Here is a 19,229-nt window from a genome sequence, read left to right as displayed (position 1 = left end):
CATCCAACTGATATTTGATGTATGTGCAGTATTTTTGTATATCAATTATACCTCAACAAACAAAATAACATAGGGAGATTACTTAAAGAAAACTAATACATTTTATATTTGGTAATATAACCTTATTTATGGTGGTACAATATTTTACAATTTACTGTGGCCACTGGTAACAATAGAACTAAATCTGGACTTCTCAACATTAACAGTCAATATCTTCATTCAATCAACCTTACATTTCTAAACCCTACTACCTCTAAATCAAACTTACATTTATCCAGTCATATATCAGTGCTCCACATCATCAAGGATATTTTCTTATTTTTCCCTCAATATGCTAAGCTCACATTTTTCACACATTTGTAATTGTTATGGATCCTTTTTGTTAACATGATTTAGGAGCCATTATATATTCATCTCCCATAATATGCCTATTATAAAGTAAACATCCACTAATCATTTGTTTAAAAAAATTGTGAGATCAATGTATTATATTCCACATGAATTTCAATATCACAGTCATCTACTATTTACGTTGAATTTTCTTCAAATTTATATTTGTTGTCTTAATCACATAAAGAGCCTTAGAATTTACCATAATGTTAGAGATAATAGCAGCTAGGCTTCAGGAAAACTAGTGCAGAAATTGATAGATACTAGAGTTTGAAATAAGTTGGCAGCCTTGTCTAAAACTTATTGGTGGTAGAGACCTTCAAGATGGCAGAGGAGTAAGATGTGGAGATCACCTTCCTCCCCACAAAAACATCAGAAATACATCTACATGTGGAACAACTCCTACAGAACACCTACTGAATGCTGGCGGAAGACCTCAGACTTCCCAAAAGGCAAGAAACTCCCCACATACCTGGGTAGGGCAAAAGAAAAAAGAAAAAACAGAGACAAAAGAATAGGGATGGGACCTGCACCAGTGGGAGGGAGCTGTGAAGGAGGAAAAGTTTCCACACACTAGGAAGCCCTTCACTGGTGGAGACCGGGGGTGGGGTGGCGGGGGCGGAAGCTTCGGAGCCACGGAGGAGCAGCAACGGGGGTGCAGAGGGCAAAGCGGAGAGATTCCCGCACAGAGGATCGGTGAAGACGAGCACTCACCAGCCCGAGAGGCTTGTCTGCTCCCCCACCGGGGCGGGCGGGGGCTGGGAGCTGAGGCTCGGGCTTTGGAGGTCAGACCCCAGGGAAAGGACTGGGGTTGGCTGTGTGAACACAGCCTGAAGGGGGCTAGCGTGCCACAGCTAGCCAGGAGGGAGTCTGGAAAAAGTCTGGACTTGCCTAAGAGGCAAGAGACCATTATTTCGGGGTGCACGAGGAGAGGGGATTAAGATCACAGCCTAAATGAGCTCTAGACGGGCGTGAGCTGCAGCTATCAACACAGACCCCAGAGACGGGCATGACACGCTAAGGCTGCTGCTGCAGCCACCAAGAAGCCAGTCTGCAAACACAGGTCACTATCCACACGTCTCCACCCGGGAGCCTGTGCAGCCCACCGCTGCCAGGGTCCCGTGATCCAGGGACAACTTCCCCAGGAGAACACATGGTGTGCCTCAGGCTGGTGCAACATCACGCCGGCCTCTGCCGCCTCAGGCTCGCCCCGCATCCATACCCCTCCCTCCCCCTGGCCTGAGTGAGCCAGAGCCCCCAATCAGCTGCTCCTTTAAACCCGTCCTGTCTGAGCAAAGAACAGACACCTTCAGGCGACCTACACGCAGAGGCAGGGCCAAATCCAAAGCTGAAACCCGGGAGCTGTGTGAACAAAGAAGAGAAAGGGAAATCTCTCCCAGCAGCCTCAGGAGCAGAGGATTAAATCTCCACAACCAACTTGATGTATCCTGCATCTGTGAAATACCTGAACAGACAATGAATCATCCCAAAATTGAGGCAGTGGACTTTGGGAGCAACTGTAGGCTTGGGGTTTGCTGTATGCGGCTGACTGGTTTCTGGTTTTATGTTTATCTTAGTTTAGTATTTAGAGTTTATTATCATTGGTAGATTTATTTATTGATTTGGTTGCTCTCTTTCTTTTTTTTTATATACAGATATATATATATTTTTCCTTTTTCTCTTTTTGTGTGTGTATGTGTATGCTTCTTTCTGTGATTTTGTCTGTATAACTTTCTTTTACCATTTGTCCTAGGGTTCTCTCTGTCCGTTTTTTTGTTTTTTGTGTCTTTTTAGCATAGTTTTTAGCGCTTGTTATCACTGATGGATTTGTTTTTTGGTTTGGTTGCTCTATTCTTTCTTTTTCTTATATTACTTTTAAATTTTTTTATTTTTAACAATTTCTTTATCTTTTAGTTTAATAAAGAATAAAAAATAAAATAAAATTCTTTCTTTCTCTCTCCCTTTTCTTCTGAGCCGTGTGGCTGACGGGGTTTTCGTGTCAGGCCTGTGCCTCTGAGATGGGAGAGCCTAGTTCAGGATACTGGTCCACCAGAGACCTCCCGGCTCCATGTAATACCAAATGGCAAAAGCTCTCCCAGAGATCTCCATCTCAACGCTAAGACCCAGCTCCACTCAACGACCAGCAAGCTACAGTGCTGGCCACCCTATGCCAAGCAACTAGCAAGACAGGGACACAACCCCACCCATTAGCAGAGAGGCTGCCTAAAATCATAATAAGGTCACAGACACCATAAAACACACCACCGGACGCAGTCCTGCCCACGAGAAAGACAAGATCCAGCCTCATCGACCAGAACACAGGCACCAATCCCCTCAATCAGGAAGCCTACACAACCCACTGAATCAACCTTACCCACTGGGGGCAGACACCAAAAACAACAGGAACTATGAACCTGCAGCCTGCGAAATGGAGACCCCAAACGCAGTAAGTTAAGCAAAATGAGAAGACAGAGAAACACACAGCAGATGAAGAAGCAAGGTAAAAACCCTTTTTCCAGTAGACAGTCTACCTGAAAAAGAATTCAGAGTAATTAATGATGGTAAAGATGATCCAAAATCTTGGAAATAGAATGGAGAAAATTCAAGAAACCTTTAACAAGAACCTAGAAGAACGAAAGACCAAATAAACAATGATGAACAACACAATAAATGAAATTAAAAATTCTCTAGAAGGGATCAATAGCAGAATAACTGAGGCAGAAGAACGGATAAGTGACCAGGAAGATAAAATAGTGAAAATAACTACTGCAGAGCACAATAAAGAAAAAAGAATGAAAAGAATTGAGGACACTCTCAGAGACATCTGGGACAACATTAAATGCACCAACATTTGAATTACAGGGGTCCCAGAAGAAGAAGAGAAAAAGAAAGGGACTGAGAAAATATTTGAAGAGATTATCGTTGAAAACGTCCATAATATGGGAAAGGAAATAGTCAATCAAGTCCAGGAAGTGCAGAGAGTCCCATACAGGATAAATTCAAGGAGAAACATGGCAAGACACATGTTAATCAAACTATCAAAAATTAAATACAAAGAAAAAAATATTAAAAGCAGCAAGGGAAAAAAACCAAATAATATACAACGTAATCCCCATAAGGTTAACAGCTCATCTTTCAGCAGAAACTCTGCAAGCCAGAAGGGAGTAGCAGGACATATTTAAGGTGATGAAAGGGAAAAACCTACAACCAAGATTACTCTACCCAGCAAGGACCTCAGATTCGATGGAGAAATTAAAACCTTTACAGAAAAGCAAAAGTTAAGAAAATTCAGCACCAACAAACCGGCTTTACAACAAATGCTTAAGGAACTCCTCTAGGAAAAGACCTACAATAACAAACCCCAAACAATTAAGAAAATGGTAATAGGAACATACATATCGATAACTACCTTAAATGTAAATGGATTAAATGTGCCCACCTAAAGACACAGACTGGCTGAATGGATACAAAAACAAGACCCATATATATGCTGTCTACAAGAGACCCACTTCAGATCCAGGGACAAGTGAGCAGATGGAAAAAGATATTCCATGTAAACGGAAATCAGAAGAAAGCTGCAGTAGAAATTCTCATATCTGACAAAATAGACTAAAATAGACACTTACAAGAGACAAAAACGACACTACATAATGATCAAGGGATCAATCCAAGAAGATGTAACAAGTGTAAATATTTATGCACCCAACATAGGAGCACCTCAATACATAAGGCAAATGCTAACAGCCATAAAAGGAAAATCGACAGTAACACAATCATAGTAGGGGACTTTAACACCCCACTTTCACCAATGGAGAGATCATCCGAAATGAAAATAAATAAGGAAACACAAGCTTTAAATGATACATTAAACAAGAAGGATTTAATTGATATTTATAGGACATTCCATACCAAAACAACAGAATACACTTTCTTCTCCAGTGCTTACGGAACATTCTCCAAGATAGATCATATCTTGGGTCACAAATCAAGCCATGGTAATTTTAAGAAAATTGAAATCATATCAAGTATCTTTTCCACCCACAATGCTATGAGACTAGACATCAATGACAGGAAAAAAATCCATAAAAAATACAAACACATGGAGGCTAAACAATACACTACTAAATATCTAAGAGATCACTGAAGAAATCAAACAGGAAATCAAAAAATACCTAGAAACAAATGGCAATGAAAACACGATGACCCAAAACCTATGGGATGCAGCAAAAGCAGTTCTAAGAGGGAAGTTTATAGCAATACAATCCTACCTCAAGAACAAGAAACAACTCAAATAAACAAACTATACTTACACCTAAAGCAATTAGAGAAAGAAGACCAAAAAGCCTGAAGTTAGAAGAAGGAAAGAAATCATAAAGATAAGATCAGAAATAAATGAAAAAGAAATGAAGGAAGCAGTAGTAAAGATCAATAAAACAAAAAGCTGGTTCTTTGAGAAAATAAACAAAACTGATAAACCATTAGCCAGACTCATTAAGAAAAAAAAGGGAGAAGACACAAATTAGAAATGAAAAAGGAGAAGTAACAACTGACACTGCAGAAATAAAGGATCATGAGAGATTACTACAAGCAACTACATGCCAATGAAATGGACAACGTGGAAGAAATGGACAAATTCTTAGAAAAGCACAACCTTCCAGGACTCAACCAGGAAGAAATAGAAAATATAAACAGACCAATCACAAGCACTGAAACCAAGACGTGGTTCAAAATCTTCCAACAAACAAAAGCTAAGGACCAGATGGCTTCAGAGTTGAATTCTATCAAACATTTAGAGAAGAGCTAACACCTATCCTTCTCAAACTCTTCCAAAATATAGCAGAGGGATGAACAAACCCAAACTCATTCGATGAGGCCACCATCACCCCAATACTGAAACCAGACAAAGATGTCACAAAGAAAGAAAACTACAGGCCAATACCTCTGATGAACATAGATGCAAAATTCCTCAACAAAATACTAGCAAACAGAATCCAACAACACATTAAAAGGATCATACACCATGATCAGGTGGGGTTTGTCCCAGGAATGCAAGGATTCTTCAATATATGCAAAGCAATCAATGTGATACACCATATTAAAAAATAGAAGGAGAAAAACCATATGATCACCTCAATAGATGCAGAAAAAGCTTTCAACAAAATTCACACCCATTTATGATAAAAACTCTTCAGAAAGTAGGCATAGAGGGAACTTACCTCAACATAATAAAGGCCATATATGACTAACCCACAACCAACATCATCCTCAGTGGTGAAAAACTGAAACCATTTCCACTAAGATCAGGAACAACACAAGGTTCTCCACTCTCACCACTATTATTCAACATAGTTTTGGAAGTTTTAGCCACAGCAATCAGAGAAGAAAAAGAAATAAAAGGAATCCAAATCAGAAAAGAAGAAGTAAAACTGTCACTGTTTGCAGATGACATGATACTATACCTAGAGAATCCTAAAGATTCTACCAGAAAACTACTAGAGCTAATCAATGAATTTGGTAAAATAGCAGAATACAAAATTAATGCACAGAAATCTCTTGCATTCCTATACACTAATGATGAAAAATCTGAAAGAGAAATTATGGAAACACTCCCATTTACCATTGAAAGAAAAAGAATAAAATACCTAGGAATAAACCTACCTAGGGAGACAAAAGACCTGTATGCACAAAACTATAAGACACTGATGAAAGAAATTAAAGATGATACAAACAGATGGAGAGATATACCATGATCTTGGATTGGAAGAATCAACATTGTGAAAATGACTCTACTACCCAAAGCAATCGACAGATTCAGTGCATTCCCTATCAAACTACTAATGGCATTTTTCACAGAAGTAGAACAAGAAATTTCACAATTTGTATGGAAACACAAAAGACCCCAAATAGCCAAAGCAATCTTGAGAAAGAAAAACAGAGCTAGAGGAATCAGGCTCCTGGACTTCAGACTATACTACAAAGCTACAGTAATCAAGATAGTATGGTACTGGCACAAAAACAGAAATATAGATCAATGGAACAGGATAGAAAGCCCAGAGATAAACCCACGCATATATGGTCACCTTATTTTTGATACAGTCGGCAAGAATATACAATGGAGAAAAGACAGTCTCTTCAATAAGTGGTGCTGGGGAAACTGGACAGCTACATGTAAAAGAATGAAATTAGAACACTCCCTAACACCATACACAAAAATAAACTCAAAATGGATTAAAGACCTAAATTTAAGGCCAGACACTATAAAACTCTTAGAGGAAAACACAGGCCGAACACCCTATGACATAAATCACAGCAAGATCTTTTTGACTCACCTGTTAGAGAAATGGAAATAAAAACAAAAATTAACAAATGGGATCTAATGAAATTGAAATGCTTTTGCACAGCAAAGGAAAACATAAACAAGACAAAAAGAGAACCCTCAGAATGGGAGAAAATATTTGCAAATGAAGCAAGTGACAAAGGATTAATCTCCAAAATTTACAAGCAGCTCATGCAGCTCAATATCAAAAAAACAAGAAACCCAATCCAAAAATGAGCAGAAGACCTAAATACACATTTCTCCAAAGAAGATACAAAGATTGCTAACAAACACATGAAAGGATGCTCAACATCACTAATCGTTAGAGAAATGCAAATCAAAACTACAATAAGGTATCACCTCACACCAGTCAGAATGGCTTTGTGACCACCTAGAGGGGTGGGATAGGGAGGGTGGGAGGGAGGGAGACACAAGAGTGTAGAGATATGGGGATATATGTATATGTATAGCTGATTCACTTTGTTATAAAGCAGAAAATAACACACCATTGTGAAGCACTTATACTCCAATAAAGATGTTAAAAAAATAAAATTTTAAAAATTAAAAAAAAAAAACAACTTACTGGTATGTATTTGTAACAGTTAATTAAATATAGAAAACTACCAATGTTACTGTGGAGTATGATTTTTATAAACTAAGAATTCTAAAAGGACTTTCTAGGAGTAATTTAAACAATTTAATTAAAAAAACTAAACTAATGGTCTTTAGTTTTTAGTCTCAGATCTTGTACAAAATTTCTGAGCACTAGACTCATTAGATACTCAATACTGTCTGATGAAGGAGTGTTTGTTGTCCTTACTTTATAATCTTGGAGTATTCAGTGCTGTCATATCTCCTGCTAAACTATAACTATTTCAGGGGACACATTTAATCATATTTTTCATAGTCTTTCCATAGAACTAATTAACTTATCTTGACAGCATAGTCTACAGTTATATACTATCAATATCTTCTAAATACTGTTTAACCAGAAGGGAATTCCCTAATTACACAAAGCACAACTAGATATCAGTAGTTAAATGAGAAATCATTCACTGTATAAAAGGAGATACAATTATTATAAATTGATTCCTCCATAATTCAATGACAGTGAGTACAAAGGAGGGGTGATTTCAGTTGCTGTTTACTGTTCCAAACATGCAATTCTTTTCACTGCAAAATGAAGAAATATTTATTGATAGAGAGCAGAGGGTCCAGAGTCTAGAAGTAAGGAAACTTTCATTGGTGATTCATCTATGTAAATTAGTCTCTGTTCCAAAATTGCGGCTTATTAATCTTATTTTACTATTTGGTAGGTAGCTTTAGAAACCTTTCTTTTTCCTTTCTGTATAGTCAGCAGATAAAGACTTGACTCTAAATTATATTCTATCAGTTGGTTCCTAACAAAAGTATAAAATTCCTTTGCTTAATATTTCAGTAATCTTTTTCCACCAATGTGACTTGGTCTTGACCATCATGTCTCATCTTTATTTCTTTTTCTTAGTAAAGAGCCTTCCAGATAATGACACTACCATGAAATATGTTCTTCTGTCAATCAGGCCACCTAAAGTGTCCTTGATAATAAAATCCCTATTATTAAATCTAAAAGAAGGATAAAACTTTTATATAAAATACTATAAAATATTAAGAAATATTTTTAAAAACAATCTAAATAATTGAGGGATATGCCATGCATTCAAAATAATTTGAAGATTCACAATATTATAATGACAATTCTTCCCCAACTGATTTAATAGATTCAATGTAATTACAATGAAAATATCAACAAAACTCCTTTGTGGAAATTGGCAGAACCTATCTAAATTTACATGGAGATGCAAAGGTCTAACATTAGCCAAGACACTACTAAAGAAGAATTTTGAAGTGAAAGGACTTGGTATGGTAGAAAACACAAAATAGCATGAATCCACAAGAATATTCAAATATTTCAACAAGCTACCTATGTGTAAAATTGATTTGTGTAAGGAGAACAAACAAGCAAACTCACATTCACACACACACGTACATACACACACCAGGTGTGCACGCACACAGAAACTCCAAGTGGATTGTGCATTTGAATTAAAAAAAAAAATTAGTAAGGTTCTAGACGCTAATGTAAGAATATATTAATGACCTTGGCATCAGGAAAGATTTCTTAAAGAGGACACAAAAAAATCAACTTAAAGGAAAAGATTGGTAAAATTTACTACATCAAAAGACACTGTTAAATTGATAAGAAAGTGTTAACATGGGAGAAGATATTTGAAGAACTCACTGTGCAGCATTTCACTAAAAGTGTATCCAGTTGGCCACTAAACATATGAAAATTTACCAACATCATTACTCATCATGAAAAGACACATTAAAGACACAATAACATGTCTGTATCCTCTTAGGAATAGAAAATTATAAAGACTAACAAGACCAGTGATGGTGTGAAAGTGGAGCAACAGGCATTTTTATACAGCTTGTTAAAGAATAAATTGGTATATTCCCTCCAGAGAAGTGTTTGACATTTTCTATTAAGCTAAACATAGTCACAGTGTAAAACAAGAAATTCCATCAGTAAGTGTATACTAACAGAAATGCATACAAGTGTAAAACCAAAACACATGCAGAATACTCATAGCACTATTACTTTAATAGCACAAAATGATAACTATCCAAATAGTCATACTGGAAGAATGGCAAAAGAGTAGAGAAATAGTCATAAAATGTTAATACTACAGAGCAATGAAAATGAATTCATAATAGCTGTATGCAATAGCATAGATGAATATCATAATCATAATATTGAGAGAAAGAGGCAAAGCACTTAAGTATATATTTTGGATGATTACAATTATATTAATTCCCCAAACAAGCAAATTATCGTAGTCAAGATAGCAATTTACTTTGGGAAGCAATGAGGTTATTGATTGGATGGTGGCACAAATGAAGCTTATAGAATGAGGTCAGTATCCTGTTTCTTGACCTGGCTTTGGTTAAAAAGGACTTTGCTCTGTAATAATTCACTGAGCTGTATTTATGATTTGTGTAATTTTTTCTATGTGATGAACACTACAAAAATGTGACGGAAAAAACAAACATTTAAACACAATCATGTTGACTGATTTTACTCTAAAATCAGGATCCTGAACTTTTAGGAAGAACATGAATTCTTCCAGGCAGTTATATTTTCCCCTTTGATTAGCAAGAGAAATAAACTGTTTTCTTTCTGGGTTTTGCATCTTGAATTGTCTTAGTCTTAGAAAAGTAGAAAAAAAAGTATTCTGAAGAAAATATGGGATTTGGTATGAAACAAACTTTGGAGAAAAGGTTTAGAATCCTTGGTGTGGGGTTTAGAATAGGTTTTCATTTAGAGATAAACTGAATTAATGCCATTGCTATAGTTTAACATGCCTCCTAGCCTCATTTCAAAGAGTTTGCGGGTGACATTTTTAGAGTATAGGCAAACTAAACTCCTTAATGGAAAATGTAAATTTCTTTCTTTATCCTTCATCCCTTTTCATTCTGTTCATCCCAAGATGAGTATGAGACTTCTTTTATCTTCAAGCTTAATTTGCAAAAGTCCAATAATGTGTTAATATTTCTGGAGTTCCCTAAGCCTTTCCGTGGAGATAACCAAGTTTTCTGTCCTCTTCCATTTGACTGAAGCATATCCCTTCCTGAATGTTAATCCTAGTTCTTCTATTTAATGGAGGTCAGATTTTTCACTATTTTATTTTCTTATGCATCGATCAAAACACTTGTCTCCCTAGGGCCCTCTCTTGGCTATACAATCAGTACCTTCTCCTCTAGGCACACATCTGTATCTTCTTTTTAAAAGGCCATACACAAAAGCAAACACAATATAATGTTAGGTTTTAAAAAGGAAAAATGCTGGTTAGAGTCAATGTAGTATCTTGTGTTGGATCCTGGAACAGTAAAAATTCATTAGTAGAAAACAGTGAAATCTGAGTAAGGTCTGTAGTTCAGTTAATAGTACTGCACCACTGTTAATCTCTTACTACTTTTAACAAGTGTTCCATGATTAGATAAAGATACTAACATTAGAGGAAGCTGGGTGAAGGGTCTACAGGACAGATGTTCTGTACTACCTGTGCAACTGTTTTGTAAATCTATATCCATTCCAAAGTAGAGTTATAAAAAAAAAAGCTGGAAATCAAACTGCCTGTATCTTTCTTAAAAATAAGAATTTTTAAGAAAGATTTGAAAATAAATAGACATAAAATTGGAAAGAAATATGTTAACAGATGAAGTAGAATGATTTTTGTGTTTATTTTTTCTATATTGTCCTTATGTTCTACAATGCACATGTAACATTTTTTAAATAAAAATACAAACAGTAACATGTGCAAATTCAAAAACACACATATCCAAAAATCCCATAACTTATTAATCTCAGAATTAGTATTTCTGAGCTAAGTAATCATTTTCAAAGCAGATAGTTGGCACAGTGATCTTCAGCTTGTTTTGGCTCATACCACCATCTCAGTTTCCTTCCTCTGCACTCTTGCTGAATCTTTTCCTAGCAAGTGTTCTTAGGAGTGCTAAACATTCCCTCTTAATAGCATCCGAATACCTGAAATGTTAGTAACAATGGCAAACATACATAAAGTGTAGAGTTGTGAATAGGACAAGTCCTACGTCTTCAATTAATGATACAACCATACACTTAATGTTGTAGAATCTCATATTTATGTGTTAACACTTGTTATTCTTTAAAGAAGATTCCTTCCTGAAATTAGAATATATTACAGTTATACCTTGCTTTCTTTACCAGCAATATAAGTGCCATACAGTACTCATAGCATTAGGATAACAACCTTATCTTTCTCATCAGTCTACTCAAGGAATCAACTATATTAATATTTAAATTTACATCATTAAATATTTCATTATTGAAGATAATGGTGTTGATTATAATGGACATATCTAGAAAAATATTCAGCTATTGAAGATTAATTACCAAGAACATGCAAGAATTTGTCCACAGATACATTTATACGTCTTTGATGAGTAGATTTTTAAAAACATTTTAACTATAAGTCAAAAATTCTGCTGAGAAAAATGTGCATTTATCAACCTTTTCCAATAAAAGATTTTAGAAAAGGATCAGGGAAACTTATTTTCTTATGTCTGACTCGAGTCTAACAAGAAGAGTTGTGGCACTTTTTTTTTTTTTAAATTTCTGATTTTTGTAATGGAAAATAATCTAAGGAAACCAAAGTATTTTCTATGTTATAAGAAACAATTTCATGTTGAAGAATGTATTCTCCAGCTCAGGCCACTTAACTTAGACAAAACAGCTTGATTGTTACTTAATCTCGCACTTTCTAAATAACTTGTTTTTCTTTTTAAAAGATGACATTGAGGATTCAGTTATATTTACTTTTCCCTTCTAGACACGTTAGCAATATGTTCATCACCTGAAGACATTATACAGAAAACAGTCATCAGAGTGTTACTCATATTTTTTTCTACTTTATTTTGTTTCATATCCACACAGATCTATAGGCTTTTGTTTCATTTCTACCTATCACTCTCTAAAGATAAGTTCCTTTTAAGCCAGGGAAATGAAGAAATTCAAACTTTATTTTGGAAATTAGATTAGGAAAGAAGAAATAACTAGAACCTAAGTTACTGTTTGTTTTAATAAGGCATTATATAGTCCTTTGAAGTAGATTATGTAGAACGACATTAAATATTTTATCATGAAGGCAGTATAACCACATATTGACCTCATTCTTTGGCTATGTTCATAGCTATGTCTACATATCTCCAAAACACTTTGTTTGATTTGTTTCATGGATTTATGGTTTTAAACAACCCCACTGTTTCAAAGTAGTACACGTAACTTATGCTACAGTTACTGTAAACATCCTTTTGGCAAAGACTAAATTGTTGCATATGGTTGTAGGTGGTAACGTCTAATAAAAGAGTTGATCTTGTTAGCAGAAACCTTTGATCCAATCTTTTACTTGGAATGATCTACTGCACTCTATTAAATCAAATGTCTTGTTCAGATACTGCTTTGCAACCACTTATAGAGCTAAGGAGGCCAATCAAGTAACTGACATTTAAACCTGAAATTTTCTGTACAGACTTCTCCAAATTCTCCATAATACTCTGTATAATACCCCTAATTTTAAGGCAAAATATTTATGAATGAAATAAAATAATAAGTGTAAGTACACACTGTTAAATAGAAAGTTCATTTTTACCATAAGATACCATTATTTTAAAATAAAGTTTATTGGATCAAGTAGGAGCAAGTTAAAGCAAAATTTGAAAGCATGGCCAAGTTGGCCTTAGAGGAGACTGGTGTAAATCTCATCAAGAATATGGTTTCAATTACTGCCATTGATGATATCCATACAATTGATGAAAGTAGAGTTTATAGGGTATTTTGAAAGGTAAACAAACAATGGTATTATCAAATCTATCTATGACCCGTGGCATCATATCTCTGCAAAATGTATTCTACCAAAGGCACCTTTAGCTACATATATAAACAAATAATACATAGACTAAACACATTTAAAATATTGGATATTACGTGGTTGACAAACACACAGTTTTGGATGTGAAGCTACTGTTAATGGATAAAGTATGTCATCTCCAATGTGGCACTTCTAATCCTCTGAGCCCACTTATCTCCAGGGTCTCTTATTTTCCCATAGTTTTTCCCGTCAATGTAGATATGCTCTAATGATGCTTCTTCCAGTTTAATAACCCTGTCCCTTGCTAAATCCAATCTGTTAAACTCACTCTTTGAGTTAATAATTTCAGATCTTGTATATTTTAGTCCTAGAATATCTGTTTCATTATTTTTATGCATTATTCTCTGTTGAATGACTTCATCTTTTCATCTGTTTTGTCCATTTCTTCTATTTTCTTAAACCTATTATCATTTTTAAAGTCATTATGTACTAACTGCAATAGTTAGATCAGTTGTGAATGCAAGGTTAAATAATGTTAGAATGTGAACTTATTCTGTGAACAAACTAGTAGTTACCAGTGGGAAGAGGCAATACAGGGGTAGGGGGAAAAAGGGGGTTATATGAAGGGGATTATATAAAGTCTTGTGTGTGGAACTTTTGAAAACTGTAAAGCACTATAAATTTAAAAATCTCTCATTCAATAAAAAATAAATTAATTAAACAAAAAGAGCGGTGTTGGGAACAAACTGTGGCTGAAGTAAATCTCCAAAATGAAATGACATTCTCCTATCCATGTAACATTTGGAAACAGGGGCAAATGTTCACCAAACTAACTTTATGAAATGTGAGAGCTTTTAGTTCAAATGATGATTACCAAAGTTAATTCAAAGTAAGAAATTACTAATTCAAATGATAATTACCAAAATGAAATGCATGAATTGAAAAATAATCTAGATAGTATAAATGAAATAAAACAGATATTTGCTGTGAATTAAATGCATTTCCATTAATAAAACAATGTTAGTTTCAAATAAAGCAACTCAGACTCAAAGAATCATTAAATGTATGATCCCAGCATTATAGTCATTGGGACTAGCATTCTCTAGCTAACAAAAATCATTTTGATGTGTGTGTGGAACTTGTAGCCTATATAAATGTCTGTATACTGGTCACGAGAAACTAAAAAAAAAAAAAAAAAAAAAAAAAAATCAGCCTCTAGAAGTAGGATAGAACTTATTTTCAACATTTGAAATCTGCTCTTCAGATTGCAAGTGTTCATATTCTACATTCCAATGAAATTTTTTATTCAAATTTACCCCTTTACCCTAAATATGTGTTTTACATAATTATTTTCTCATTCCTATCAACATTCCTTGTTGAGATCATAATGTCAATATTTTCACATATTTTCTTTCTAAACCTAATCCTCTTACTGATATTCTTATTTAATCAATGCCACTAGCATCTTCTTAAAATACCATGTGCACATTTTTGAGTGAATTCCAACTATTCCTTTAAGGCAAAGCCTCTAACCATTAAGTACTATTGATTTCATAACATAAATATTTAATTCTTTGTATTTTACCTGCCACTAACCATATTGAGATTTCCTTTTATTTATATTTGGACAATTAACATAATCAACTTACGGTTTTCCCTATCTTTGGCTTTACTTTAATTATAAACTGTGCATTTTTGAAAAACGAATCTTTCTAAACTATAACTGTGACCATGTCATCTCATTTTTCTGAAATGTTTCATGTTTTCCACTTTTCTATGAAAGCTAAACTCCTAAAATAGCTATGATTTATGGGGCATTTACTTGGTTCTTGATTCAATTACCTCTTCAGAACACTCTTTAGAGAGTATAGTTATTGATCTTTAATAGGTGAGTAAATTGAAGCCTGGTGATGTTAATTTGCCCAAGATCACAGTTTATAAATCAAGGAACTCCAATTCACAGCCTGGTCTGGCAGACCACAGAGTTCTTTTTTCTTCTCACTCTAAATCTTACTCACTCTGACGAATTTGCCTTCCAATTTATTCTCATAACAGCACAGTGAATTAGATATTATTGTTTATATAGGTGAGATATCTGACCCAGAAAAGTTAAGCAGTTTGTTACAACATAATACAAAGAGGAGTGGCAAAACTAGTGTTTAAAGCCTTATCATTCTGCCTAAAAATCCTGTGTCCCTTTCTGTACATCTACATGAATAATACCTGCTCAAAATCTATACAGGAATACTTTCTCTCCTTAATGTAGTAGGGACTGCTTCAAAATCAAACACCTTATTTATACCTATAAATCCCTCACTGTTTTCTGTGTTTTGAATGGGTTCTTTCATCATACACCATAGGGTGTATCTATTCCATCTATTCCTTAAAACCCACTTCACATACCATATTCTCCACAAAGCCTTCACTAATTCTGCAACTGGGGAGAGATGCTTTTATCTAAACTTCAACACATCTTTGTCTCTTTTAGAGTACTTGGGTCTTACTTTTCCTTTTTGCACTGATTCTATCTCTTGTACAGTATTATGAGTTCTTTGAAGGTGGGGTATACTTACCTGTTTTAAAAATATATATGAAACAAATGTAGAACAGGACAACCAGAAAATTAATATGCATATTGGAATCTGTTTTCTAAAGATATTGAGCTTTGTAGATTGTTAGATTTTAAAGTATGTAGAATCAAGTACTGACAATTTTCAATAAAATTTAATTAACTATAAATGTGAAAATGAGCCTATGAATTAATAATGTGCTCTTTTGAATTTGTATGTAAAAGTTAACGTCTCTCTTTGAACTTTCTAATGCTTTCTTCTCAACCATACATAATAATATTTCTGCTGAAACAACTGAGTCATATAAGATTCATAATAAGTATTTACAAGATACTTAACAGTAAATTCCTTTAAAATATTGAAACATTTCAATACTGTATTGTAACTAAAATAATATTGGACTTGAGGTGATAAGCAAATAATGTCATGACCTGTTATGGTCTGGGGAATAGCTGATTGTGCTAGGCCAGAAATAAAATGAACATGTAACAAACAGGGCTACTACTTTAAGTTTTCATTAAAAGCAGGTATACAAATGCTTAAGAAAGAGTCTTTAAAATGTTCTTTTCAACATCACAATACATGACAAACACTAGCACAAAGCAGAAAATCCAACAAAAGAGTGCATCACAGGAAGACACAAAAACAACAGGTTAAAATTTTAGTGTGGTGACATACACAATGGAATACAGCTAGAAATCAGTAACAGAAAAAGAGCTGGAAATTCCACACATATATGGAGATTAAACAGCACAATTGTTAATAACCCATGGGCTAAAAAAAGTCTTAAGAGAAATAGAAAATATTTTGAACTACATTAAAAAAAAAATACAACATATCAAATACTGTAAGATGCAGCAAAAGTTGTGATTAGAGGGAAATTTATATAATCAATGTATATATTAGAAAAGAAGAAAGATCTAAAATCCAAAAACCTAAGCTTCACCTAGGAAATTAAAGAAAGAAGAACACTTTTAGCTTAAAGCTAGCAAAAGAAATAATACAATTTAAAGTAGACAACAACTTTTCTCTCCCCATCTTGTGCCTTCTGACAGGGATCGGCGTCTGTCCTGGACCAAAGGAAGATGAATACATATATTTAAAAAAAAAAAAAAAAAAAAAAGTAGACAACAATAAAATTGAAAACAGGAAATCAATAGAAAAATGCAATGAAACCAAATGCTGGTTCATAGAAAAGATCAATAAAATTAATAAACCTCTATCCAGGCTAATTAGGACTAAAGGAGAGAAGATACAATTTATCAATATCAGAAATGAAACAGGGGTATCCCTACTGATTTGATAGATATTAAAAGGATAGCAGAGGAATATTTTGAATAACTCTATGTCCACAAGTTTGATAACTTTGATTAAATGGAACAGCTCATTGAAAGAAACAAACTACCAAAATCATATACAAGGAGATGTAGATACTGTGAACAGGCCTGTGGGTTTTTGTTTGTTTGTTTGTTTGTTTTATTATATCAATACTTAATAACCTTCTAAACAAAGAAAAAGCAGCAGGCCAAGAAGGTTTCACTGGTAAATTCTACCAAATGTTTAAAGAAGAAATTATACCAATTCTCTATAATCTGTTCCAGAAAATAGAAACAGAGGGAACACTTCCTAATTTATTCTATAAGACCAGCATTACTAAAAGCAGATAAAAATATAATGAGACTCACAGGTTCTTACTTTAGTTGTTAGTTGAACAATCAGATACCTAAATATTCACAAAATTAGTTAGAGTCTAGATTTTTGGCATGCCTCCAAATTATTAAAATTTTATAGTATTTGTGATATCCTATATTCCTATATTATTAACAGAATGTTGTGGAGCTATTTTATTGCAATATTTTCCTTAACATTTTTATGCTATTTCACCTGTAAATTTGCTGAATTTTTTTACCACTGGCAAATTATTTGTATGTCTGGTTCTAAATCTGGCCATGATAATCTGCAGTGATAACAGGGGGAACATAAAGATTAAAAAAATATAGCTAGTTAGACAAAAGCATTGACTTACAAAACAATTTCATCTTTTAGAGAGGGGTTAAAATAAAACATGTGACTGCAAATAAAAGGTCGGATGTCAAAATAAAAAGTATCTAAAATGAGGAGAAAAACAAGCATAACCCTTAATAATCAATTAATTGACTCAGGATTTTATGGTATTTTAATTTGTTAGCAAGGATTACCAAATACTGTCCACTTACAGTCAAAGAGGAGAACTATGGTGATAATTGCTAACACACCAAAATACACAGTACATGTATAAAGAAAAATAAAAGATCCTAGACAGTTATCTATTATATTTTATAAGGGTACATATTGTGCACCCTTTTAAAAAACAATTCATATTTTCTAAGAACTTCTTTAAAAAAATTATCTCATAATGACAGTATTAACTTAAGATGCAGACAGGTTGTCAACCTGCGTTTCATTTATCTTTTTATTCTTCATTTGAAATTGGAGGAGAGATGAAAATTTTCTGTTCTCATCAGGTGCATCAGTGATTTTAGTGCTTCAGTTTTTGTCAAACAACATTAATGAATTTTTCTAAACAATATGAGTGCATGTTAAATTACCTTTACAAATAACTGCAGTGGAGTTCTACTTGCAGTACAGCTGAGTAAATCCTCTCAGACCAAACCTCCGGTAGATAGTAACAACAGATTGTGGATAAATTGCAAAAACAAAACAGAACAAAATACATGAAGGCACAAGAAGCCTCTTGAGAAGTTTCAACCTTGTTTTTTGTTTTGCTTTGTTTTTTATGTCTCTTAGCTTGACAATGTCAGGTTGTTATGGGCACCACACATGATGGCTCTAATCCTAACAGACCATCAGTCCTCTTTGAGGAATGAAGAACTAGAGGACAACGTTTAGAACAGGCGTGGCTGTCAATCTGATCAACTATAATACATCTTATGGCAGAATAAAATGAAAGAGCTCAAATTATATTAGGTCATTCATGACTCCCAAAGTTAACTGAATTCTGAAAATTTGGTCTTAAATATACTTATAAAAATTACATTTCTTAATTTTTCCAAATAAAACAAGTTAATATGACTTGGAGCACAAGGATAGAAAAGAACATCTAAAGTTACTACTCTCTTTGATTGTGTCTAGTTTGTACAGGGCTTTTGGCCACATGCTTTATATAAGTTATGTGCAATGCTCACAAGAACTCTGCAAGGCAGAAATTATTATTGTCAAATGGGAAAAGCCTGAGAACGTAAATTAATCACCTATTAATTATCATAACTAATGTGATAATCCAAGTCTATGTGAATCTAAAATATTTTTTTAATCTGTGGATTTAAAGCATTTGCTCCAGAAGTTTGTCATCTCTGGATCAATCTGGACCAGACCAGACCGAATAAGATATTTTAGGAATGTAATTACCACCCCGCTAACTGTGGGATTAGCTTCAGAAATATATCATGTGATTTCTGGGTTATTTCTATGCCTTCAACATAATATGTGCTTAGTGTGAATTTA

Source organism: Balaenoptera acutorostrata, chromosome 5, assembly GCF_949987535.1.
Source record: "Balaenoptera acutorostrata chromosome 5, mBalAcu1.1, whole genome shotgun sequence".
In the NCBI taxonomy this organism is placed as follows: domain Eukaryota; kingdom Metazoa; phylum Chordata; class Mammalia; order Artiodactyla; family Balaenopteridae; genus Balaenoptera; species Balaenoptera acutorostrata.
This window is presented reverse-complemented; position numbering follows the sequence as displayed.